The sequence below is a fragment of the Sphaerodactylus townsendi genome, linkage group LG06, assembly GCF_021028975.2.
Source record: "Sphaerodactylus townsendi isolate TG3544 linkage group LG06, MPM_Stown_v2.3, whole genome shotgun sequence".
In the NCBI taxonomy this organism is placed as follows: Eukaryota; Metazoa; Chordata; class Lepidosauria; order Squamata; family Sphaerodactylidae; genus Sphaerodactylus; species Sphaerodactylus townsendi.
Genome location: NC_059430.1, coordinates 73,041,680 through 73,068,548, shown reverse-complemented (window position 1 = coordinate 73,068,548; position 26,869 = coordinate 73,041,680).

Genomic DNA, 26,869 nt, shown 5'->3' with positions numbered 1-26,869 from the left:
AGTCCCAGTAGCAGCAGAACCTGACACTATCTTTGAAGCAAAGATGCTTTTTGAATCTGCCTTAATCAAGGCATGAAATGAAACAAAATGATGTAATCAATGAAAGTTTCATTTCAATTGGACAGAAAGAAAATCACAGCTAGAGATTATTTCCCTTGGAAACTAAGGGAAAAGAAAATGAACCTGAGCAAAAATAGAAGTGAATCAATCAATCAATAATCTAAACAAAATGAAATAAAATGTGCACATCACTAGTTTAGATCACTTTGTATGGAACAAATCACAATCTAGACATATTTTGAAGTATTTGAGAGACCTGTTCAAGGTAACAAATGCAAATATGTTGCCTTTACTGTAAAATGCACAATAAAGTATTATTTGCCCTAAAATTGAACTAAAATTATTAGCCCTAAAATGCACAATACATTATTTGCTTAAAATTATTGTTTACCTTACATAGATAGACTAGATGTTGTTTATTATGTGTGGCCATATAAAATAAATCATCTTTGACAGCCATAATCACTTGTGATCCAAAATTTTAATCTGTTCACGTGCCTACTGTCTGCCTCAAATGGCTGTTCAACAGCTGTGTTGCTTGGTAGTAACTATTATGAAGTTTCCTTGCCTTGCAGGGTGCACTTGTATCGAATCAGTAGCTGAGATGATCCTACTCAGGGTCAAGGGTGACTAAATTGGATAATTAAATGATGCAAGGAGGGAACTTTATCTTCCCAATATACATGTACAAAATAAGATCAACACCAGAGACTTATGGCCTAGTCCAGAAGGGGGGCAAAAGGAGTTGTGGAGGTGGTAGGGCCCTACACCAGCAGATTTGCCTTTCCAGGGACATTTATCCTGGTAGAGAGGCAAATCTGCCAGCAGGGGGCCACCACAGCCCTCCATGACTGCCAGACACAGTGCAGAGCACTGTGTTAGCACTCCTGTGCCTCTGCCAGCTCTGCCAGCATAGTAGGGGTATTCCAGAAGCATGGGCAGGCATTTCTTCAATTTTATTGTAATTTTCAATATTTACAATTCATGATCTACTCCAGTCGTCTCCTGGTTTTGTTTTAGCAGAAAGAACAGAACTTCTCCATCTTCTGTTTCCTATTATGTAATCTATTTGATTTCTGTACAGGCTGTCCACATCTAACTGGTTGTCTGAAGCATGTATTTGAAATTAAGAAACTGTTGTCATCATATAATTATGAGTCACTTCCCTGCTTTGTTTTAAACTCCTAGACCAAATCTGCCAACAATATTTCATTCTGCTTTGTTTCCTATTTTTGAATTACAGTCACTTATGATTATCAGAACATCTTGTTTAGATGTGGGGTCAATTTCTTCCTGTAAATTTGCATCAAAGCTTTCAATTTCTCCTCACCAGCATCTACACATAACTGGACACATAGCTGGGCATAAATATGAATGATGGTGCAACAGACCCCACATCTTCTTTATTTCTTCAGCCAGGAATCACTTGTGTCAGATTTTCCCACCTTTTTCCCTTCAGGGACTGAGGAGCTTTAGAAATGGTAGCATTTGATTTGATAAAAGCACTTTCCCTCAGTCCTGTAACTGACTCAGAAGGTGAATGTTGCCCATTTTAGACAAACCCCTAATTAAGGCACACAAAATAAGTACTGAAGCAGATTTTAAATTTAAACAGAATAAAGGGTTAACAGCCAGGAGATGGAAAAGGGACATGAATAATTTGGAGAGATGAAATGGATGAGGCAAATAAGGCAGGAGAAATATATACACACTAGGGCAGTGGTTCCCAACTTTTTTTATCTCATGTACCCCCTGGCAACTCATTTCCCTGAAACTGTACCCCCATATTAGCAAAATGTTTTTAATTAATACAATTGCTGTTATTTCAAGTGTATATGTTATAACTACAAATAAATGGTCCAATTATGGGATTAAAAGCAATGGACTAATAAGATGAACAAACAGTGCCTATTTAAAGGTAAAGTTTCCCCTTTCAGTCTTGTTTGACCCTGGGGTACCACTGCAAGCAGTGATTTCATAGGCAAGCCATTTTTGTGAGGTAGTTTGCCATTGCTTTCCCCAGCTATTCTTTACCCCCTAGCTATGTGCTAGGTACTCATTTACCAACCAAGGAATGGATGGATGGCTGAGTTGACTATAAGCCAACTGCCAGGATATCTGACCCACAGGGGGATCGAACTCCTGACTGTGTGAGTGGCAGTGCAAGCACTTAACCACTACGCCATGCGGCTCCTCGGTGCCTATTTATTTACACTCAAAAGATAAAGTAAGCTCAAGTTAATACTTAGTTAACATACACACTACATTGCGTATACATTTTTCATTTAATTTATTAACACTTGAAATATTTAATATGTTTTGACATTTTTTTAAAAAAACACAATAAATGTTAAATGAAGCTTATTTTGAGGTACTTAGTTTTTTTGAAATCAGGTTAACCTGAAGCAAGATGCAATATTAAATCTGGAACTGCATTAAACTATATTGCAAATGAATCCATAACTTTTTTTTACATTTAACTTATTAATAATTGAAAACTTTAATATGTTTTGACATTCATAAAGCACACAAGTGTTCAGTGTGATCCTTGAACTTGTTTTGAGGCATAGTTTTCTAAAAAAAATCTGGTTCAGCTGATGTAAGATACAGTCTTAAATCTGGAACTGCATTCAGCTGACTATAATATGTATTCCTTATAAAGGTTTAATAAGAGAAAGCCCTCTTCATCAGCTCAGTATTTGTAGATGGCAACAGAAACTTATGTGTCTTGTCAGAAAGTTGTTCATAGTCTGTGCTGATGTGTGCCAAAAGTTAATAAGAGATTTTCACTTGAATCCTGCTTTTATAGTACTATCAGTTGAAAGTTCAATCAACTTTTCCTTGATTGATAGTCTGGCTGCTTGAAAGTATTGTTCTTCACAGGGATTTGCAATCCAGCTGTTCTCTTCTCCAGGTTTTGAGAAATACTTCCCAAAGATGATTTCAGGCCTTACAAGTGTTTAATTATTTTCTCACTCATTTCTTTGGAGAGTTGTAGCTCATTGTCAGATAGGAAACTGCAAAGTTTCAAATACCTCAAGTTGGCCTTTTTCAATACAATACCTCCAAAAAACTATTTTTTAAAAGCATAGATTCAATTTTGTCTGAAACTTTTAAAATTGTTATCCAGCTACTCTGAAGTACTAAATTTAGATTGTTTATTTGTGAGAAAATATTGTAAGAGTTTCAATGGTGTTGATGTTCGGAACAGCCGCCTGGCCTTGACTGAGTTCCAAAATCCGGGCGATGGGCCAGCATCTGCGGCGGAGACTCTGGTGGAGGCCTTATCTCTTCGAGGGAGATGAGAACACCGTTCCCATGAGAAACCAGGAGGGGGGATGGGATGGACAGAGTTATAACCTGTGTTTCTGGCGGGAGACTTTATTCCTGCCACGTCGTGTACGTGAGCTTTCTAGGATGTCTGAATAAACGGTCTTTTACACCAAAAAAGCCTTTTATTTCTGCTTCTATGGAATTCCTTACATTGTGGCAGGAATCCTAATTCGTCTATCTTCCCAGTGTAGTGGACCTCTGGTGTCTCGGCATGGAGAGGTTGAATATTCCTGAAACTGTGGAAGGCGCAGTAGCCCCCAAAGAGGGCTCCGAGCTTTCCCTTCTGGATTTGGAGGAACCGGCGGGAGAACGGGTCTCGCTGGTAACTCTTTCCCGTCCTCGTGTCAATACGAGTCTTCCCTTACTTCGTTGGGACGAGGGACGAGGGAACGATCGTGTGGACTTGCATGAGTTGTTTGGGGCGCTGTCTATGGACCGTGCGCCTGTGGATCGGATACCTACCCGTTTCCGTGTGGATTACAAACCTCAGATGCAACCTGTCACAGAGGAGATGGGCCTGACCACTTTTCATGCGGCAACCCAGGAGTCAATTGAACGATTCCTGGACTCGTATTTTGATGATGCTCCCAAGAATCCACCGTGGCATAGCACTGGGGCCCGTCCTAAGACCACCGTTGAAACCGACTCTACCGGGATTGGGAGGGGTATCCGCATTTCAGCTTCAATCGAACCCCCCAGATCCTGGATCAGCAGCTGCACCAGAGGCGCCTGGCGGAGCCGCCGGTGGACACGAGGTGCTGGAATTCGATGAGGAGGAATCCGAAGAAAGCCTGCCTTCTCATCCGACCTATTTCCCTTCCGTCAAAAGAGAGCTGGGATGAGGAAGTGGGCCGTCTGCGAGATGCCCAAGAAGCATGGGCCCGTGAACGCCAGCTATGGGAAGAGGAACGGGAGCAGCTGCAGCAAGAGCGTGAAAACCTGCGAAAGGACCGGGAACAGCAGCGCAAAGAAATCCAACTCGAACTGGACCGTGCCAAAGACGTGTTGCAACGGCAATATATGCAGAATCTATCGGTCCATGATAAGGTCCTGGAACACTCCAAAATGGACTTAGAGCGCCAACGCGAAAACCTTAAGGCCATGCGTGCACAAAGTGAACTAACTGCAACCATCCAACGAGACGAACTGGCCAAACTGGAACGAGAGAAAGCAGCTTTGCATGCGCACCAAGATGCCTTGACTCGCAAGGAAAGGGACTTAGCCGCCTTGGAAAAGGAGCTGAGGAAGCAGCGGGACAAGATGCCCCAAGCTGGAGTCTACGCCGCTACCGCACGGCCAACGCCAGAGGGGCGACGCTTCTGGGTCCTGCTACGCGCGATTCTGCCACCTTCCAAAGGCCTGCTCCCACCAGAGCACCAGCGGCGCCGCACCTGTGCCTCCATCTCCACCGATTCGCTCTCCCGCGCCGCCGCTACTCAACCTGCGCAACCGCCGTAGCGAGCTCCGAGGGCCGTGGAGAGAGGATACTACAGACCTCCAATACCTGCCCATTTCGATGGGACCGCTTCCAAACTCCCCTACTTCATCCTGCAACTCGATGCCCACATGGAGGACTATGACGATTTGTACCGGTCTGAACGCGAAAAAATACGGGACACGGTTCTGTCTTGGATGGAGCGGCAGCCGACTGGTTTGTAACTCTTTTTGACCTGCAAGGGGATGATACTCGCACGGTGCCTGCGTTCCTCCAAGCCTTAAGGGCTCGCTTCCAAGATCCGGATGCTGAAAATGAAGCCATCCGCACCATTAAATCTATCCAGCAAGGCAACCGCTCTTTTGCCGAATTTGCCCGCGGAATTTCATGCGGCGGCTGCTCGACTCTCCTGAGTGGCCTGAGCGCATGAAATGTGAATACCGGATGCCGTCGACGCAAACTGCGAGAAACGGTGTTCCTTATTCGGATCCCACGCACTATTGCTGAATGGATCGAATTGGGGATCTCAAGTGGCGCCTCGCTTGGATTACGCCATACCGGGTGCTCCACGCCCAAAACCCGCTGCTACGACCACCGCCACTCGCAAGTCAAGCCCAGCAGTCTCTACTGAAACCACCTCCGAGCGCCGTCGCCGTTTGGGATTGTGCCTTTACAGCGGAGGACCGGGTCATCTAGCCGCCAACTGCCCGAAAAAACAGAAGCTAACCGGCCCGGCTGCGCCGCACCCCATCTGCCAAACCACCACGTAAATCCGGGTTACGCCTCCGACGGGCTCGTCTAAGGCGGTTACCGAAGGCGCACCCAGAAGAGGGGAAGTGGCGGTTTGCTCTCATCAACGCCCATGGATATCGGTTCGACTCCAGATGCGGTGAGTGAAGGCAGCGCTCCCATTACGATTCAAGCGCATTCTGGCCAACCCCGCTAAGCACACTCGTATTATAGCCTCAGCTCCTTGTAGATTCTGGGTGCTCCCATTGCTTAATGCGGCCCCAAGTGGCTGAAGAACTTGGACTAGACCAAGTTCCCCTAGCTAAGCCCATACCGCTCACACAAATGGACGGTAGCCCCCTCGGGGCCGAAGGACCGGCTCCAGTTCAAAACGCAACCGTTCTCCTCCGCTGCGCTTGACCATTGGGAGAAAATTAGTTTTATTCTGGCCCCAGTGGCCAAACACTCCATTGTCCTGGGCATGCCATGGTTGTTGTTGCATGAACCAAATACCATTTGGAAAGAACGGATCTTAGAATTCACTGACCCTCCCTGTGGAGAACACATGAATTGGGGGGATAACTCACCTCCTAATGACATACACCCCCTGGCTTCGTCAGCTGTTGCTCCCGAATCCACCGGCATTCCACCGGCTTACCAGGACTTAGCCAGAGTATTTCAGGAGCAAGAATGCGATCAATTGCCACCCCATAGAGACACTGACTGCAAAATCGTATTACAGCCAGGGGCTCAACTGCCCAAGGGTAGAATCTACCGCATGAGTCCCAATGAGGAGAAGGAACTTCGTGCCTTCTTAGACAAGAACCTTGCTCGCGGATTCATACGACGAGCTACTAAACACACACATGCTGCTCCGGTATTATTTGTTTAAAAAAGGACGGGTCTTGGCTCTGTAATGGATTACCGAGGACTCAATGCGGTTTCTGTCCAATAAATACCCTTTGCCTCTGATCAAGGACCTTTTAGATGCATTGGGCAAGGGACGTATTTTTACTAAGTTGGATTTAAGAGAAGCATACTACAGAGTCAGGATTGCGGAAGGCTATGAACATTTGACTGCATTTAACACAAAATTTGGACAGTATGAGTACTTAATAATGCCATTCGGGTTAAGTGGGGCCCCCGGAGCTTTTATGGCCCTCATCAACGAAGTTCTACATGACTTACTATACAAGGGAGTAGTTGTGTACTTAGATGATGTGTTAATTTATTCACAAACCCTGGAGGAGCATGAAGCCTTGGTTCGGGAAGTATTAAAACGCTTGCTCGACAACTCCCTCTTTGCAAAACTTTCTAAATGTTGTTTTCACCAATCCTCCATAGACTATTTGGGCTACCGGATCTCTTCCGGAGGTAAAAATGGATCCTGCTAAGATCGAAGCAGTCCTCCAATGGCCTGCCCCCACCAATCGGAAAGAGCTCCAGTCTTTCCTGGGGTTTGCTAATTTCTATCGTGACTTTATACCCCAATTCGCTGAACTGACTCTCCCACTCACAGACCTCTTACGCACTAAAGGTAAAGACCCACAGGCTGCCAAGCCCGGGGCCCCCCTTTCTTGGTCTAAGGAATGTCAGACAGCCTTTCAACATTTGAAATCAGCTTTTACTACCGAACCTATCCTAAAACACAATTCTCAACCCAGATCTTCCTTTGTGGTTCACGCGGATGCCTCGGACAAAGCGCTTTGGTGCAGCCCTGTTGCAGAGAAATAAAGATGATAGGCTTGTTCCGTGCTTATTTATCAAAAAAAATTCTCCCGTGCTGGAGCTCAACTGGACTGTAGGGGATAAAGAGATCGCGGCCATCAAAGTAGCGCTTCCACTTGGCGCCACTGGCTGGAGAGGGGCTAAACACCCCTTTCAAGTTTGGTCGGATCACAAGAACTTGGCCGCCCTTTCCACCCCTCAAGATGTCCGCAAAACAACTCCGTTGGGCATTTCTTTTCTCGTTTCTCTTTCACCGTCCATTTTTTCCCTGGAAAAACCAATAAACTGGCTGATGCGCTCTCGGCCTGCCCGAGGGGTGGAGCTGCCTTTACGGGACATCCCGCGACTGTTCTCTCCCCTCCCAATTGGGGCTGGCTGTCACTCGATCTCAGACGTCCACTCCTCCTTCTCCGCCCATTCCCAGCCTGGTTTCTCCTTTCCTGCGGGAGCTCGAGGAGGCGGGCTGCGCGAACCGGCCAGCGGAGGAAGGTGACTCCCAATTACGCTTGGTGGATGGTGTTTGGAAGCTGGGGATTGTTGGCACGGTGCCTTCCCCTCCGTAAGCAAGTTCTCGAGGCCTGTCATGATGCCCGCTCGGCTGGACATTTTGGCTTCCTTAAGACTCTGCATTTGGCCCGCCGTCAATTTTGGTGGCGCTATGCGCAAAGACATTGAGACATATATCAAAGGATGCTCTGTTTGTGTGGAAGCCAAATCCGTTCCGGGAAAGCCACATGGGATGTTAAAGCCTCTCTCTGTGGCCTCCCGTCCGGGAAGTCATCTCCATGGATTTTATTCACGGATTTGCCAGAGAGTCAGGGCAACACAGTCTTGTGGGTGGTGGTGGATTTATTTTCCAAGCAAGCCCATTTCATCCCATGTACTTCCATCCCTCCGCTCCTAAGTTAGTAGCTGCCTGTTCATTCAGCATATATATCATCTACATTCCTCCCCCGTTAAGGTGGTGTCCGACCGCGGGCCCCAATTCATTTCAAAGTTCTGGAAAGCTTTTCTGGGCTTGTTGGGGGCCGCCCCGGCAATTGCCGCCCCCTACCATGTTCAAAGTGACGGTGAGTGGAGAGAACGAACAGAACCCCTGGAACAGTATTTACGCGTTGTTACACCAACTATCACTCAAGACAACTGGTGCGAAGTTAATTCCGTTTGCAGAATACGCCTACAATAATGCGGTTCATAGCAGTACAAAACCCTTCGAAATTGTGTCTGGCCGGTCCTTCCCTCCGCTGCCACAACTACCCGAAGAAGCGTTGAATCCTCCAGAGTTTCAACAGTGGATTTCATCTCTGGCCGAGGGTTGGAAAACAGTCCAGACCGCCTTTACAACAAGCTAAAGATTCCCAAAAGCTTCAAGCGGATAAGCACCGCTCTGATTTCCTTTACGTGTGGGCTTCTGGGTATATTTGTCTACCAAGAATCTCAGAGACGTATATAAATTTTCAAAACTGGGCAAAAGATTCGTGGGACCTTTTAAGATTACTAAAGTGATTAATGATGTCACTGCCCGGTTAGACTTGCCTAATTCTCTAAGTAATATCCATCCTGTCTTTCATTCCAGTTTACTCAAGGAGGCTCCCGTTTCCGATGCCTGGCACGACCCTCCGGAGATACCCGCACGACTATAATTGATGGCCACAAGCATTACGAAATTGACGCCATCCTGGACTCTCGCTTTAATCGCAAACGCTTGCAATATTTAGTCTCTTGGGTGGGATATTCCTCTGGGTATAATCAATGGGTCTATTCAGAAAATATTGACGCCCCTTCCCTTATTTCCGCTTTCCACCGCACCTTTCCGCACAAACCTGGGGGGGGAGAAGTTTTTCTTAAGGGAGGCAGAGTGTAAGAGTTTCAATGGTGTTGATGTTCGGAACAGCCGCCTGGCCTTGACTGAGTTCCAAAATCCGGGCGATGGGCCAGCATCTGCGGCGGAGACTCTGGTGGAGGCCTTATCTCTTCGAGGGAGATGAGAACACCGTTCCCATGAGAAACCGGGAGGGGGGATGGGATGGACAGAGTTATAACCTGTGTTTCTGGCGGGAGACTTTATTCCTGCCACGGCGTGTACGTGAGCTTTCTAGGATGTCTGAATAAACGGTCTTTTACACCAAAAAAGCCTTTTATTTCTGCTTCTATGGAATTCCTTACAAATATCTGATAAGTATGCAACAGCCTGAAGCCAATCACAGTCATGGAACCTGCGAACAAATTAGAAAGGATGGTTGTGACAGATTAGGTTTTTATCAAGTACATAGGTAAGGGGGGGTTCTCAGATTCAAACCCCCCCATTGCATGTCCGAAGCTCCGCCCCACGTTTGTGGTTTTTTGTATTTTAAAGTGTTTTTTTGGTTTATGGTCTTCAGGGGGCGCATTTTTAGGCTAGCGGCACCATAATTTCAGGCTATTGTCAGGTGACACTCCTGATTATACCAGCCAAGTTTGGTGAAGTTTGGTTCAGGGGGTCCAAAGATATGAACCCCCAAAAGGAGTGCCCCATCCCCCATTGTTTCCAATGGGAGTAATAGTAGATGGGGCTACCCTTTTGAGGCTCCATATATTTGGAACCCCTGAACCAAACTTCACTAAACCTGGGTGGTATCATGAGGAGAGTCTCCTAAAGATACCCTGAAAGTTTGGTGATGCTAGCTTAACAATTGACCCCTGACAGCAGGAGAATTGACCCCCCCAAATTTCCCCAGATTCCCCTTTTGAATCCAACCCCTTTGGCATGGATTTAAAGAGAGAATCTGAGGTCCCCAGATTAAACCTTGAAAGTGATGCTGTTTCAGGGTGGGGGATAATCCACCCCAAAACAGCATCACTTTCAATGTTGTTTTAACTGGGGACCCCAGATTCTCCCTTTAAGATGGATTTAAAAGGAGAATCTGGGCTCCCTAAATTTAAAAACCATTGAAAGTGATGCTGTTTGGGGGTGGATTTCAGCATCACAGCAGCCACCCATGGGGTGGGAGGGGAGGGAGTAGGGACTGCCAGTTACCAGCTGGGAGCCCAGCCAGTGGGGGGGCAGGACGGGGCAGGGCAGGCAGGGCATGCAGGGCAGGGTAGTCTGCCATCTCTGGCCTCGGAGAGCTGCTTTTATAAGCACTGAGGCTGGGGGTGGGGCTTGGGGAGGTGTGGCCAGACCCCCAGGGGCTGGTGGGAGCGTGGCCTTGCCCCTGAATCCCCCCCATAAAAAATCTATACTTACGTCACTGGCTTTTATATGGTTAATTTGAAAAGGTGCAGTTCAGCCAGAGCAGGAGCACCAAGTGTTAACCAGAGCGCTACCTGATTGGTGGCCTGAAATGCAGTAGCCTGGAACCACAGAAATGGTGTACTGGCTCATGTAAAAGCAGGAAAAGCCCGTCGGAGCGTTTTCCGCATGGCCAATATATCCTGGGATAAGGAGGTGAAAATCCCGTTTTGGCCATGACTTCTGCATGGTTTCCGGGCCTAAACTGAGCCCACCCCGCAAGATTTCCCTTATCCCACAGCTTTCAAAAAACAATAAAATTGGAAGTGCTTTTTTAAAAGCCCAGGTCGATCCCGCTCCCATGCAAACACCACAGGAGACGGGCCAGTTTATTTTTTCCCACCTCACTGCCTGCTCTCCCTGCCCCACAGCTACAGCCAATCAAAACATCAGAAAAACGGGAATGTTCACGCATGCACAGGAATCTATGCAAACTACATTATGTAAACTACGTAAACTATGCAAACTACGTAAATGTAATGTACGTAAACTACATAAACGTTTGTGTGGAAAATGACAATAAACCAGGGGCTCATGCATAATTCACTGGAGTTCTTCCTCCCGGCAGAGGTGGAGAGGGGAATCTACATTTTACCTTTTTAAAAAACCCACTTTGAACTAAGTATGGCATCCTGAGGACATCTTGGGGGGGAAAGCTGCACAGACTTTCTCCCCAAGATGCCTTTTTTTTTTTGCATCCTCAGATGTCTATACAGAATGGGCCCAAGTTCCTAAGACCTAACTATTAGGTGGAAGTCAATCAGGAAGAAATAAGAAACTTAAAAGGACAGAATCAATATCCAGAGACAAGGGAAGGAAGGGAAGGAGGGGCAGGGGTAGGGTAAGGGATCTCAGTCAATTTGGAACTTCTTGTTGCTCTCAAACCATAGGCCTGATGGAACAGTTCTTTCTTACAGGCTCTGCAGAACTTTGGCAAGTCTTGCAGGGACTCACACCAACATTGTGCTAAATACAGAACACAGTTCTTATTCAAGTGGATCTCAAAATGGGCATTTGGAGAAAGTTTAATAATCAATTTTGATTATTGGTAATAGGAGAAAGCAGATTTTAATACAGAGCAAGGAGAGGCACAGTGAGCCCACTAGTTCTATCTACCGTGTTTCTCTGAAAATAAGACAGTGTCTTATATTAAATTTTGCTCCCAAAGATGTGCTATGGCTTATTTTCAGGGGATGTCTTATTTTTCTGCTCCACAGCTGCATGCTCTGGTGTTCTTTTCGACGGGCATGCTTCCAAACAAAAACTTTGCTATGTCTTACTTTCAGGGGATGTTTTATATTTAGCACTTCAGCAAAACCTCTACTATGTCTTATCCTCGGGGGATGTCTTATTTTTGGAGAACAGGGTATCACATTTTTATCCTGCTCTCCTACTAAGGAGTTCAGGGTAGCATATGTAGCTTTCTTTTCCCTGTTCTATCACCACAGCATCCCTGTGGCTCGTGTTTAGGTTGACAGACAACAACTTATCTAAGGAAACCTTGGGAAGTTTATGGTACCGTGAGGATTTGAGCCTAGGTCACTCCACTCCTAGTCTATGTCCCATTCCTAGTCTTACAGCGTTCTAGATGATGTATTATGGGAAGTTTTGCACCCTTTCCTACTAAGCTTGTTTTTAACTCAATGACCCTGCTGTCACCAGGCACTTTGAGACCATGCCACACCACAACGCACACTTCGATTTTGCAGAATTTGCACTGACTTGTTGAATCTTACTTTGCTGTCATTCACAATCCTTTCTTTCCTTTCCTTTCAGAGCTTCACTGATAAGAGATCTGGAGCAATGACTAGCAGAGTACTAAATTAGTTTCCAAAGGAAAATATGACAGACAGGAATTTAGCAACTACTATGGTTCTATTCAGATCATTATCTAGCATCAGATAGGGAATAACATCCCTTTAAAAATGATTGAACAGGTAAAATCCAGGAATCATTTTGTGGGGAGCAGTCTTGTACTTATGCCAGTCTTAACCCTTGTGCCTTTGTGGCATCCCTTAGCAGGAATTGGGGTTCAACTGTTTATATAATGAGAAACCATTAAATATCTTGTATAAGAACACAATGACCAAGGTTTGAAAGAAATATGAAAGAATTGGGTTGAACAAACTGTGCACAAATTACCATACTACCATAAAATCAAGTTTGGTAAAATGGTGCTTGACAATAGAGAGGCTCTCTGTTTACCCAGCCGGTAAATTTTATATTAGAAATGTCTTGTAATATAAGCCCCAGCTGCTTTAATCTAGTATCAACAGAATTCATCCATACTGAAAAATAAGCTTCTTTTTGAGAGAAAATAGTAATCCATTGACTTCAGTAGCAAAGATAGTCTTTAATCTTATTCTGTGCAAATATAAGTTTGGAGAACCAAGAAATGTTTGAAGAGAGAACAATTCCCAAATTTTAAAAATGACAACTTCCTAATTTGTTTAATACCCGCCCTGACACTGTGACATAGGGTGGGAATAGAATAAAGTAGAATAGAACAGAATATAACCATTTGTTACAATCCACTGAGAAAGTCCTAAGTTGCTACCTTTTTTGTGGGGAGCATTTTAAATTTATTGAAGTTTATTTGCAACTATTCTTCTAAACAGTAATTTGATACACTTCAGAAGTCTCTCAAGACTGATCTTAGTACTACAGGTAAGAACAGAACCATCAGCACTAAGCAGTATTAGTAATTCTTCTGATTCTAATCTGGGGGCATTGAAATAATAGGATCAACATCAAATCTTTTAAATATAATTAAAAAGAAAGAGAGCAAGCAAAGAACCTTGTCTAACCCCCCTATAAAAACTAAAACTGAGAGTTGTCCCTCATCCCCACAGTGAACCTGAGCATTAGTGTATAATATCTTTATTAACCAGAGTAGTCTTTTATATATTGGTTAGTCCTCCCATAACTTTGTCAGACTGACTGAATCAAATGCTCCCTTAAGATCCATAATAGCCCAATACAGCATCCCCATTGGCAATGCTGTATACTTTTATGCTAAGTGGACAATAAACAGTGGTCAATGGTTGAGAATCCACTCCTGAAACTGTTTTGTTCCCATTCTAAAACTTTATTGGTCTCAACCCATTCCATTCATCTTTGATATAGAAGGAAATAATATAATTTCCCAACAGATGATAAAAGGCTGATCAAGTGATCATTAGCAGGGTCTTGTGGAATTTATGGTCTCATATTGAAGAGAAGACAACCTCTTAAGTAGATCCAAGCTTATTTTGCAAGGGTTGGGGGGCTTCACAACTGACTTACAGCAATCCAATAGAGTTTTCAATCTAATAATCAATTAACAAGAAGTGATAACTGTTAAAAACTTTAAAGAAGTGTAAAATGATGAACATGGAATAATAATTATTGTAATAGTCTAACAAAAATAATAAAATACCCTATAAAATCGTTGATATAGCTAATGATGATATTAGGCTAATACGATGGATTATAACATAAAATAGATAATAGAGACTTATAATATTAATTAATATCATAAATGTAGTGACTTAGTTTTTACTTAATATTTTAATTAATGCACACCTGAGTTAAGAATCTTATTAAACAAAAGAAGAGAAAAGGAAGGAAAATATTCCATTTTGCAGAAAGAGAGAGGGAAATGTCTTCACTCTGTTTAGAAAGGTGTAGAAATCCAACTTATTTTGCTTTTGTTAAGGACTTTGAATCCAGCTCAGTATTCAAGCAAACACTGGAAAAATTAGTTTTAAGCAAATTGGAGTTTCTGAAAAACAAGCCTTCCTTTCCATATTCCCTTCCCATTATGGAGGTGAATATGGCTGCTTCACTCACTTTGTTTCCTCTCTTCTTTATTCAACAAAGGTATATGTTTCCAAGGAAGTTGTTGTAGATTTCAAGTCTTTTAACTTTTTAAAAATGTGTTTAGCAAAGGTCCATTCTGCACAGCACAAAAAAGACGTCTGTGGGACATTTTTTAAAAGAGGCAACTGCCTCTTTTCACTCTGCCCACCCAAAATCAGTCATCTGGGGGACATCTTGAAAAGAGACAGCTTTTGGTATGCTTTCCAAACAGAAAAAAAATCAGAGGGGAAAAGAGATGGTTTCCCAGCCAATCGTTTTGCTCTCTGGTCAATTTCACCCTCAGCTTGAGCTCAATATTTTGTGTGCAGCTGAAGGGATTCTCCCATTTGCTGAAGGTGGCCCCAGGATGTTTGCTCTGCAAGCTCCAATCCTGGGCACCTTTTCAGCCCAAAAAGTACATAATTGACTCAGCTGGTCCTGCCAATTCAGGAAATATAAAGTTTTCCTTTTTTATTATTATTTTCGAGGAACTATTGTCATAGCTATGTAGACACAAATATGAGAATCTTAGCCGCTCAGAAGACCTGTCTACCTACCATCAAGAAGCATTGGGTTGACCTGCTCTCTACAGACCAACTCAATTTTTCTGTGAAGGATCAAAGCCTGCAGAGCAAATGTCCTGGGACAACCTTCAGAACATAGTGTCAGGGAGAATCCCTTCAGCTGCACACAAAATATTAGGCATAAGCTGAGTATGAAATTGACCAGAGAGCAAAATGATTGAATGAGAAAAATAAGATGCCTCCTGAGCTCTGCATTCCACACAGCTAGGCAGGAGATGTCTTGCAGGAGGCTTAGGGGGAAAAGGTGCACTTCGAAGTGCTCTCCAAAAAGGAGCTAAAATAAGGTGTCTTGAAGATGTCTTGAGAAGAAAACTGTGTGGAGTGCTTTCCCAGGGCGTCTTTTTTAGGCTGTGTGGAATAGACCAAACTGGCAGATAGCTATAATTGCTGAGAACAGTTGCAAGTAACCAGGTTGTCAAATAAGTCCATTTCCTTACCTGTTCACAGCTGTTCTCTTGCGCCTAAGGAAGAAAAAGGGCCACCAAACTATCTCTCTTCTTACTTCCTATTCTCTTTTTTGCTCTGTCTTTGCAATTCAGTATCTCTTATCTGGTTTATAAAGCATTAATACAAATGTGATCTTTCCAATGGGTCACAGTGGCAATTTCCCTCCATGAATGTGGTCTCAGGAATCCATCTTCATAGCTGGGATGCCTTATCACAATAGGAAAAGAAAACTTAATGTGTTTCACTTTCCTATTAGATATCTGTGTGCATAGGAGAGAAATGAAATATTGTGACCATCAGTACCACAAATTTGCTGTGGTACTGATCTATAATCTCCCAAGTCTCATTTCTAACATCAATACTACACTTAAAAAACAAAACAATCCCACCCACCCCCCAAAAATTAAAATTTCCAACCATACCCTCTGGATTGTTCTTTAAAAAACAAACAAATCTATGTTTCCAAACTTCATTTTGTATACTCCAAGAAAAGGATGAGTGCCAATCAATACCAATCATTAGCAGCAATGTGCTATATCCCAAATAATTTGAAACCAATTTTGCTTTTCTTCCCTTTCTCATGGCTAAGGGTAACTGATCCAGAAAATGAGAGAATTCACTCTTTGGCAGATAAATTTGAAATACTGTTTTCAGTTATACCTAATGGGAAGGCAGTTGTTGTCACAGAAATTACCAGAAAATAATGTACAAACTGGAGTGTGAGAACAGATAGCCTCCCCAAACAACAACTAGCATGTGCAAAAAAAATTAGCATGGATAAGCAGATGAAGTCCATGCACACCAGTACAGTGGTTCCAAAGATAAAATAAGAAGTGCAATGGTTCAATGTGTGTTTCCACACTCCTGCATTACTGCTCGGTGGCCTTGGGCTAGTCACAGTTCTTCTGAACTCTCTCAGCCCCACCTACCTCACAAGGTGTCTGCTGTGGGGAAAAGAAGGGGAAAGAACTTTTAAGACACCTTGAGTCTATTTACAGGAGAGAAAAGTGGATATAAATCCAAACTCTTCTTCTTCCTATTGTGCCCCCACACCCTCCCCCCAAAAAAGTAACTCTAGTTTGCCTGGGATTAACAGTTCTGAGTTGGGAACACCTGGGTTTTTGGGCGATAGAATCTGGGAAGGAGAGCTTTGGAAAGGGGAGGTTGTAATGCCATCAAATCTATCTTCCAAAGCAGCCATTTTCTCCAGTGCAACTGATCTCTGTTATTTGGAGAGCATGGTTTGAGCAAGTATTTGTTAAAGTTAGCAACAAGAACAATTAACAGGGGCTTAACAGCTACCTTCCTAAACTCTCCCAGTACCTGCTCCACCTGTGTCTTTTCTCAGTTCTGTGTTAACTCTGCCCAAGACTCTGTCTTAAAGGTACATTTCACCCCACCCCACCATACAATCACTCCACACTGTGCCACAGAGAGAAATACATCTCATTGTTACATACTTCTGAAGTTTCCAGCTATAGAACATTGGGAGCAAAAACTACCAGACCACAGCCAGACAGCTTGGAAAACACAACAGACTGTTGATTCCGGCCTTCATCAATACAATAAATTCTATTCCCTATATCCTCCTGTACATCTCATACCCAGCAGGGGGCACCAAGTATCTTCTGTTACCATTTTTTTAAAGAAAAAATGTTTGGAAGATCCAGTCAAGAATCTAATTTGTTTGGAACCCCCCTCCTCTCAATGTCAGAAAGAGGGTAAAAATTTAAAAATGAATGGCTGAGATAATTAAAGAGAGTAACAAGGACAGGTTTTGTAGACATAAGAATGCAGCTAGTGAGCATGAAACCACTAAAGGGGTGAGAATGTTTTTTAAAAGGAAGAAATGTATAATCTTGGTAACCTACAAAGCAAGTCAGTTACTAGCTGATCTTTGGAATTATGTACTATGTCCAGGTTGTATCAGCCACAGTACAATAAGAAAAGTGGTTCAATAGACTCATCTTTAAAATTAAGTGTCCCACAAAATTCCCATGCTAACCCAACTTCACTTCATTCTTGAGTGTCAAATACGCACTGAGTTTAATATTGAGTTATCTCTACAGAGACTGTCAGCGAGATATGAGTTTTTGCTCTGCCTTGCCCTTTTACATATTTTCCTAAATCAGAAAGAAAGGCTGTTTTTATAAATCAGAAAGGAAGCTTTTTCAAACTGATTCTTCCATGGAGCGATATTCTGATATGCTGGCTAGATATGTGGCTCACACATGAGCTTCTGCCAATTTATGAAGGGGTGTTTTAAAAAAAGAGCTTAGCTCAGATTAATATTGAGGCTGTTTACTGACCACAGGGAACTTAGCAATTTATTTCCAGCACCTTTATGTCATGTTTATTTTTCAACTTCCCTAGAGAATTTTCCACAAACTGAAGCTTAGAGGAAAAGACTGGCAGAAAATATGTACGAAATGCATAAAAATTAAAAGGCAGGGAAGGAACAACAGGAAGGCAGATATTCTTGAATACAATTGAAAAGCTGCAGGTACTGCAAAATACAGCAGCTTACCGATCAACAGATACCTGCAGTATGATCCTAAGCAGGTCTACTCAGAACTTCTATGCATGTTTCTTCAGTAGGACTTCATTGAACTGTCACTTCTTCTCTGAAATAGATGTATTTGCTGCCAGTTTGCTTCCAGATTTAATTCAAGGTCCTCATTATTACCTTAAAGCTCTTTACAACATAGGCCCACAACTCTGAAGGACCTGTGTGCTATTGTGATCAACCCAATAGACCCTTCCACTTGTCCTATATGTTAGTGTAGTGCATTCAACTACCATGAGAAATCAAGCATTTACTATCACTTCCCCCTTTGTCTGGAATACTCAAACAAGGTATTTGTAAAACCCTGATATTTGAGTGATTTTAATTTTAGATTTGTCATCCTAATGTTGTTTTCTGTGGGCAAAAACAGATGAGATGTAGATCATGATCACAGCCAGACTGTAACAAGCACATTTCAGTTTAGTGCTCAAGTTTGCCTTAGGCTGTGTAGGAAAGGAAGAGGACATTTAATACTTCAGCTGTTCCTTGGTGTCCTTCAGAGCCAGATTAAGACATATTGGGCCCTAAAGTGTTCAAAAGGTCCCATAACAAAACAAAAAACCTGGTAATTTAGTAAATGTTTTTGAATTTAGAGGCCACTCATAATTTGAGACCCTTACTTAGCTTGTGCATACATCCAGCTCTGGTTTCTGGTTCAAAAATGGATGTCCTGAGTTCTTGTTAGCATTTTAAAAGAAAGCGTATTAGAACAGGAAAGCCAAAGCTGAAAAGCAAAATATTTATTTTTCCCTTGTAGAGCACACCAGATCACAGGAATGTGGCTTACAGGCAATGGAAATCAACCTGAATCCTAAAGCAGCCGGATGGTGGATGATCTCCATCTTATCCAAAATTGTATATGGGTTGATCATAATATCTACAAGGATTCAATTAGCAATTATACCTAGTATAAAAATGTCAGTAGTCTCAACTTTCATCAATCTCAGTGGCAGGTTTTCCATAAAATAAGAACAGATGTTTGCCAAGTTTGTTCAGCTTAAGATATTTTCATCCTAAAGTCTTGCTATTTAAAATTTTAATGAGTTAATTTTATTGGTAATGTATGTGCATTTTTAATTAGCTTGGTTTCCCCACTCCTCAACTTTACGATGAATATCTGCTACTTTGAATGGCTATATTCAGATACCGACTCAGTGATAAAGGACCTGCTTTGCATGCAGAAAGTCCCAAGTTAAATCCAACGAGGCAGCAGGTGACATGGAAGATGTCAACTTGAGACCTTGGAGAGCAGCTATACATCAGAGTAGACCCCATGATAGACCACCATCTGGTTCAGCATTAGTGCACAATGTGGAAAGATGAAGCACAGTCATCTCACTTTGTCATAGCTGTCATTGCTGCCATCATCCCAACATTCCCCTTTATCTGGAACAGTTAACATTTGTTCCCCAGGCATCTTCAACAAGAATGTAGGAAACTATGCATGTCAAACAGGGATCATTCAACATCAGTCATGTAATTTTTACCTTTGGCATGAGGAGACAAGATGAGGTAACTGGGAAATTTGGAAGGTGAGAACATTACTAGGTCTGATATGCAGAGGAGTACATCAGGTGTTGAGAGGCAGTAGTGGCAAAAGGACCTGGCTGAGAATGATGGTAGCTTCAGGTGACATTCCTTTTTAAATTCTATGGAATTCTGCAGAATCCAGACTTGTGTTCCCACAGATATGAACAGAATTTATCTAGAGAAAGTGGCACCCAGTACAAGCACTGAAATTGCACATTACAGAGCTAATGAGAGAAAAGGAGTCAGAGAGAGAAAGAGGCAGCCAGAGAGAAAGCCAGAGTGAGGGAGCAAGCAACAGAGAGAAGGACAGGCAGAGAGAGGCTTGGCCAGCTGCAAATGTAGCTGACCATGCTGCACTTCTTGGCTGGCATTTTCTGAGATGAGGTGGGTGTCTCTGGGCTACCCAGCATCCCCCTCATCAGCACCTGAGGCATCTGCCCTTCCCCACCTCACACAAGATGCACCAGTGGTTGTGAGGACTTCTACCTATGGGGTGTCATTTCCCAGTTTCCTCTTCCTGTAACAACCCCAAATGCCTCCCAAAATCCAGTCCCCTCTCCCTCAGGAACAGGATTTCAGGGAGCATTTTGAATGATCGCAGAAGGGTGGAGCAGGAACACTGTACACTGTAAATCCTTGTGCCTCCAGAAATGCAAGTCTGAATCCAAGTTGCTTGTGTGTGTGTGTTTCCTGAACATTTTATTTTGTAAATGATTTATGATTGTATTTTTTATTTCGCAATGTATTCACTCATGTTTCTTGTAGGTGTGAACAGGATCTACCTTCCTCCAAAGCAAACATGTTCTCTGCTAATTACAAAGCATCCATTCTTGTAGTAGCAAAGGTTTTAATTTAAATAGTATCAACCTTTGTAGTATATTTTCACAGATTTTTTTTTATTCTGTATCTCACTGAGAACATGGCAGGCTGCCTGTCAGCTAGACACTCCCATGGAGAACAAGGGCCCGCTATCAATGACAAAGAAGAACTGTCTAATTAGCCTACATTTTTCAAAGAATAATTGCCTGTCAAGTGTTAGACCATCTTTCTGGAAACACATTTTCCCAAAGCCACCACTGAAATTACAATTATGCTCATGTGGATCCTTGATAATATCAATCTTTCTCAAAAGAGGTGTCACCCTCCCATTGTTTTCTATAAAAACATATATTTCCAGTGTTATTTTATATTGCAAGTATAGACCATAACATTAAGAGGAAAAATATATTTCAAGGCTTTTCAGGACTCCAGAAGCTTTACCAGGCAAACAGTATATAGTAGTTCATTCTACATAGCAAGGTCAATGACTTCTTTCACAGCACCTGGCAAATGTTCCCATTTAAAATGGACTAAAACACAGCGATTAGGGTCTTTTTTCCAGTAGCTGCCATTGGCATGAATACAACACAGTCAGGTTGAAGAGTCAGGCACTGAATATTAATGCTGACACCCAAGGTAAAATGGAAGCTATTTTTAGCACTTCCCTTTCAGTTGTGCTCAGAGCAATAATTTATTCATTATCAGACTCCATGGGGAGTTTTGCTTAGTAAAACTTATTCAGTCTGCAGTATAACAAGGTAAAAAGACTGCCTAGGAATCATAAAGCATTCTTCAATAAATATTAGGATCTTGAGCAAAGCTCAAAGGAGATTTTTTTCGTATACCTCATCATGTTTTGTGCCTGGTGGTTCTAATGGTAATTAGAAGCTAGGAAAAGGCTGTATCTGAAACTGGAATAAGCAACTCAATTAGAGATGCCATTTGCCTCCTCTGTTCCACCTGTACTGCTGTCCTAGAAATTGAATTGAGGACTCTAATGAGCAAAAACAAAACGTCAACATAGAACAGCTCTGTAGAAATTCCTAGTGGCCTTTCTTTCTTTAAACTTTAGTTTTCCTTGTTGTCAAAAAGCTTGAAAAGGAGAAGAAAAATGAGCACAAAAAAAAAATCAGCTCATAACCCATACCCTCAGATAATACTACAGTGCACAACACAGCATATGTATTTACCGTAGTCAATATAATAAGCCTAAAGTGCCAAAACAATAGCTCCTATAATAAATACATATTTAGGAACTAAGAAAAATAAGAAATGGGGGGTGTGTGTGTGTGTGTTAAATAGTTTAAACATGTGTGCAATAATTAGATCAATCTGCTTACGGATTGCATTGTATATCATATCTTGCCATTGGTCTCATATTTATTAGCCAGTGTGGGATATTGGCTAGTGTCAGCCTAGGATCTGGAAGAGCAGATTTGAATCACCACTCTGCCATGGAAGCTTGCTGCATGATCATGGGCCAGTAACACAGCCTACCTTCCTTCACAGGGTTGCTATGGGGATATAATGTGGTGCCAAGTCCCCCCCACGCAGGCCACAGTGCGGGAAAGGTAAGGTTGCCAGATCCAGGTTAGGAAACTCCTGGAGATTTGGGTATAGATCCTGGGAAGGACAGGGACTACAGTGGGCTACAGTGACATACAGCTTAACCTCCAAAGCATCCATTTTCTCCACAGGAACTGATCTTTTTAGTCTGCAGATTAGCTGTAGATCCCCAGGTCTTAGAGGCTGGGATCCCTAGGATAGAATGGAGGAGAGGAAACTGATGTAAAGCCACTTGGGGAGAAAGGCTGGACATAAAGTATATAATTACATTCATTAATCATGATCCCTTCAGGGGAGGGCAGTCTATAAATGCAATAAATAAATAAATAATGTCATTGGAAAATATTTATAATACATGTAAATTTTCACAAAGGGAAGTTATAATTCCTGGACTAAGTCCCAGTTGACAGCTCCTCCCCCTCCCCCTACATCTATCAAACAGTTGGCATCCTGCATATGCTGTGATGGAAAGGAGGAGGGCAAAGGCCAGGCATCAAAGGGGAATTCATAAGGAAAAAGGACAGAATCCTTCACTGGATTATTGTGAGGTCATTGATGAATGAAAACCAGGAGATGATCCACAGTTGTCCTCATCCTATACTGGGACACAGGTTTAAGACAGCTGAAATTTGCTATTCTTGAAATGACTTGTCTTCAGCAACTGGTTTTCTGAAGATTCTTTAGTTAACCTTTAACTTTCAGAGTGCATTTCAAACTGTCTTTGGAGTCATTTTGGAAATGACAATTTGCTTTGATGGCATTGACCTTTGATGGCATTGACTTTGATGGCATTGACCTTCATTCAGAAAGTGTTTCCATTCTGTCATATCCAAGTGAATCGGTGGGGTCTTTAACTGGGGGCCTGGAATCTGTAAGAGATCCAATGAAGTGAATAAACTTAAACTCAATCCAGATAAAATAGAATTGATAGGAGCTGCCACTGGCTAAGGAGTTGCCACTCCTGTAAATCTTTTGGGATTTATTGGTTTTAATATTTATTTTAACTGGCTATAAATTACATTATTTTACCATTGTTCACCAGTTTAAACACTGGTTTCAAAAGGTAGAACATAAATGTACTAAATAAATGCAAAGAAATTGAACAGATGAATTTCAGGAGACTGTACCATGAACCTCAACCTACATCTGATTGAAGACAAACCCACTCAAATAATTTGTCCATATAAAATGATTAACATTACACACACTAAAGCAAAGTACACAGCACTTCTATTCTGTCATAGTAGAAGTCTGATCAATAATTCAGTTTGTGCATGTTTTGACATATTTACAATATTCATCTGCCAATAAAAGCAAATTCAATTCAACAGAAGCAAAATCTTTCTTTGCATTTTAATGTGTCCTTGAGGAGTCAGACCATCTCACACAATCTGGCTATAAGAGCTCAGTTAGAAACCCATACCATACAGTGTCCCTTGTCACAATCTTAGCTCTCAACCTGTTAGAGTCACCTTGTTGATTTCAATCCGGAATTATGCATGGTTGTTTTCCCTAAAGTTTTGACAACGCGTTTATAGCTTTGTTTTCTTCCCAGTTGGGACTCTAAGTGGCTTTTACAACATAGTTCACCCTTCTCAATTTTCTCCCCTTTGAGGTAGGCCAAGCTGAGAATTTGTGACAGGCCCAAGGTCATCAAGTGAGCTTCCATGGGAGAAATGGGAATTCAAATCTGGTCTTAGTACTCCACTGTATCAGCAAACCATACTGGCTTTCAAGTAGCTCCCTTGAATCAGATCCAGAAAGTGTCATGTAGTGGTTAAATTTTTGGACTAGTAGCTGGATAAGCCAGTTCAAATCTTCACTCTGTTGAGGAAGCTCAATAGGCAGAGGCGTAGCTAGGAAAAAATGGAGCCTGGGACAAAAATCTGAGTTTGCACTTGTCCCCCATGTACGCGACCGCCCTCCTCCACCATGACCCAAACTATGATTTTTTGCACCCGGTCATTTCAAAGTCACAATCACATTATAGAATATGCCTCAACTCACAAATCTGAACACAACAATGGTTCATGCCACACAGCAGAAATAAAAGTTTTTGACATTTTCAAAATGCTTTCAAAATGTTCTATTACTGCTGTGAAAATTTTAAAAAATAAAACAAAAGGACCCAAATAAGCACTTCCGAATGGCTTTCATTTGTTTTCCCATATGACACTCCATGGTGGAAGCAGCATCAGGCTTGATATATATGCAGAGACTGAGGAAGTAACTTTTACACAAAAGCCCTTAAGATAGTGATATAGAAGGTTTTTCACAATTGGTACAAAATCGGGGTGAGCAGGAGAGAGATAGGGAGTTCTCAAATTGCTTAGGTGATAAACCCTAAGCAGAAAAGTCAATTCAAACAGATTATCAAAAATGCTGCTAAAAAAAGATTTTAAAAATATGGCCAAAATCCACAGGTTTCAAGAGATTGTTCTAGCAATAAGCCATGTACTCAGTGTCTTTTTTTAAGGGAGTAAACACCACTCCTTCAGGAACTTAATTCTGTCCTATCTGGTAGTAAACATACAATAAGCAATTTGTAATTCCATAAAGTCTGTGCGAGGGAGGTTTGCTGGGGATAAGAGGCAAGGCTGGGAGAGCTTGCTGTGCCCATGGATCCTGTGATCCATGGGCAGGGAGGCTTGCTGGGGTGGGGGGAAGGCTGGGATAGCTTGCTCTGTCCATGGATCCTGTGATCCATAGGCAGGGAGGCTTCATGGCCTGGGGAAAATGGCAGCCGGAGCAACACCTGCTCTGTGCACACTCCCACACACCCCTGTGTCCCCACCCCCACCCTCTGCGCCCCACTTACCTTAGCCAGTGGTGGTCCTGCGCAGCCAGGTGGGGGGGAGTCGGGCAGGGCCAGGCAGGTCTGGTGGGGCTGGGCCAAATGGGGAAGGAGGAGGGTGTGGGAGCAATTTTCCACCCCCCACGTGATTCAACGGCAGCTGCCCGGGGTGTTTGTCCCCAGGCTTCCTGTGGAAGCTATACCTCTGTCAATAGGACATCTGCTATCTGAACTGGTTGTCTGCTTGTTTGTCTATCACACTTTTATCTGGCCTTTCTCCAGCATACATGATTGTCTTTTGCCCACTGTATCTTTACATCATCCTTGCATAGAAGAAGAAGAAGAAGAAGAAGAAGAAGAAGAAGAAGAAGAGTTTGGATTTATATCCCCCCTTTCTCTCCTGCAGGAGACTCAAAGGGGCTTACAATCTCCTTGCCCTTCCCCCCTCACAACAAACACCCTGTGAGGTGGGTGGGGCTGAGAGAGCTCAGAAGAGCTGTGACTAGCCCAAGGTCACCCAGCTGGCGTGTGTTGGAGTGTACAGGCTAATCTGAATTCCCAAGATAAGCCTCCACAGCTCAGACAGCAGAGCTGGGAATCAAACCCGGTTCCTCCAGATTAGATACATGAGCTCTTAACCTCCTATGCCACTGCTGCTCCTAATCAGAACCTAGAATACCATTGCACCATAGTGCCTTCTAGTGAGTGTTGTAAGCTCTGGACTGGGTCATCCTGGGAGACTGGGGGAAGTGCCTGAGGACAGCAGAATTTGGGGAGGGAGCTCAATGGGATGGGATAGAGTCTACCAAATTAGGCTGTCATTTCTCTCTAAGGGAACTGATTTCTGTAGCCTGGAGATTAGCTGCAGTTCCAAGAATTTCAGAACTCCAATGTCAGCTTGAGGTTGGTAACTCTACAGTTTAATGAATGACATCATAGACCAAAAGCACCAGAAAGCTACAATTGGGCTATTGAAACAGAAGTTGTTGTGATGGATGTTTCCCAAGTGCTTGTAGTAAAAGCTTTTAGAACATTTCAAAATATCACATTTTCATTCTAATGTAAATTGCCAGGTAATGTTGTATATGCATAATGAGCACAACTCAGCCAAAGGGAAGCACTATGCTTTCAAGTCCCATTTATTTCAGAAGAAAAGCTAAGTACTTAAACAGCTTCTAATGAAATATTCACTTAAGCCATACCATAGTATTCTGTTCAACAATTTTTCTAGAGGCAATAAAGTGCATTAACACAGTAAAATTTATTTTAAGTTAATTACAAAAGCTATTCAGTGATTCCCTTAGATGATGGGCATGTTTTCCTCACCTAGGTGGTGCTCTTAAAGATACAGTCACACATTTAAATAATCTCATCTTTAAAGTAGCCACATTTAATTCAGTTAATCTTTACTGCGATCCCAAATGCATTAGCTTAGTTTAGGGTTTTATTTATTTATTTATTTATTTATTTATTTATATATTATAGGCCGCCTCTTCTAAAGAATACCAAAATAAGGAGCACAATGTGAGATCGTATAAACTGGCATCTTGTGCATGTCAGATCATGAATGGTACTTGATTTGAATATAATGCATTTGCCATCATAGTAATTGTGGTGCAATGGGGACTTCACTTTAACACTAAAAGGTCTTTGAAATAAGGAAAAATGGCTTGGCTAGCCTAGGTTCATGGAGTTACTTTGCCATTCTCATGAAGTTACTCATGCACCATGAGCTTTATGTTCTGAATTGATATCTGTTTTCATTGCAAGCTGCTTTTTAAAACTGTGTCAGTGCAATTTTAAGCAGAATGACATTCTTCTAAGCCCACTGACTTCAGTGGATTTTTTAAAAATGTAACTCTACTTAGGAGTGCACTCTGTTTTGTTCTAACAGGAAAACTGTAATTCTGACAATGCTTTTCTGGAAGTAAGTCCACATGACTAACGTGAGGCTTACTTCTGAGTAGACCTATTTGTGAAGGCATTCTCTCAGCAGCACCCTCTGGTCTGTTAAACAAAACAAGATATTTCACTTTTTTCAGTTGTACTTTCATGTACCATAAAATTGACATTAACACAAATGCCATGAATTCACAAGATCTCTTGAAACCTATAAAAGTATAAGTTGGACAGACAGCTGCATTCCAAAGAGTTGTTCTGGTCATAG